Here is a 1,607-nt window from a genome sequence, read left to right on the forward strand (position 1 = left end):
TATCTATCTATCTATCTATCTATCTATCTATCTATCTATCTATCTATCTATCTATCTATCTATCTATCTATCTATCTATCTATCTATCTATCTATCTATATAACTTACCATTAACTATCTGACTATATCACTACCTTTTTAGTTATTTAACTATTTAAAAATGTAACTCTCTCACTATCTCCATGTAATTATTATTATCTGACAATGTTAATATCTTGTTATGAAAGCTGCATAAGTATATATATTATAACAAATTTTTAAATTCAATAAAAAATATAACATTTGTCAATGCAAATAAATAAAATGTGTTTTAGTTTTAAAGGAGTTAATGAAGGTAAGTATTTTTCAAACTCCATTTTGAAAATGAAATTTTAGTTCATGGTACTGGTTAGGAGGGTGTTAGCTGAATTTTACTGTATTATTTTATTAAAACTTTAAATCTGGCAACACTTAATAGTACCCAAATAATTCCCCCTTCAAATTTCATAAAATGTGTTTTATTTTACTTAAGTGGTAGTTGTATTTTTTTATTTGTTGTTATTTTGCATTTTACACTAAAGGAGAAAAAATTTCAATGTTGTCTGTTTGTTGTTTTTGTTTGCAGTGTTCACAAACGAGATCTATTTATTAGGCGAACAGAAATTTTAACATGTGGACAAAGACTCGAATAAACAAGTACAAAAAATATTAACAAAAACAATAAAAAAACTCGTACGTATATAGGAAAAGCTTTCTTTTATTGTTGTTGGTAAAACAAAAAAGACAGTGTAAACAAATAAAGTTGAGTTTTTTCCCCTTAGTACTTTTTATTATTGCAAAATGTGTTTTTTTACTACTAAACATACTGGTATTTGTTGTTGTGGATTTAATTTTTTAGTTTTGCAGTCAAACCGGCCGACCATTCTAGGAACTTGCCCTAGATGCATTATTAGGAGAACAGAATTCTCAACAGTACGACGACCTAATTTTTAAATGTGAGAAATTTGTCTTCTTTTTTCAATCATCATACGTAAGTGAACGAACAAGCAAACACATGCTATTAATATAAGGGGTATGTTCAGTGAGTGTTTATTAAACATACAGAGGTGTGTATGTTTAAGATAAATGTATGATGTTATAGTTGTCTCGTTCTAGCTAATTGTTTAAGTTGTAAAGGGAAATTGTTTTGTATATTTGTTTTATTTATACTTAAAGTTTTGTTTTTGTTGTCAATATTGGTTAATGAGAATATTTTTTATATTGAGGTAGGTTAACAGTGATGGGTTGAAAGGTATGTAGACAATTTCTAGTAAATAATGTAAATTTTGTGTAATTTTTGTAAATTAAGGTAAACAATGCATTATTTTAGGTAAAATTTTAAAAAAATTTACAGAATTAGAAATTTTTTCAATTAACATTAAAGATTATTTCAGAAAGTGGAAAAATTGCTTCTAATATAAAATTAAGATTTCTTTTCTATTTTTAATAAAATTCAAAAAATCATAATTAAATCAAATATGAATAACCCAATGTTATTATCTTTGAAAATAAATAAAAATAGACAAATGGTCTTAGGTTTAATGCATTCATATAGTTTTATTTTTAATTAACGTGGGCGTTTTCTGCCA

The sequence above is a fragment of the Lucilia cuprina genome, chromosome 3 (assembly GCF_022045245.1).
Source record: "Lucilia cuprina isolate Lc7/37 chromosome 3, ASM2204524v1, whole genome shotgun sequence".
NCBI classification, from domain to species: Eukaryota; Metazoa; Arthropoda; class Insecta; order Diptera; family Calliphoridae; genus Lucilia; species Lucilia cuprina.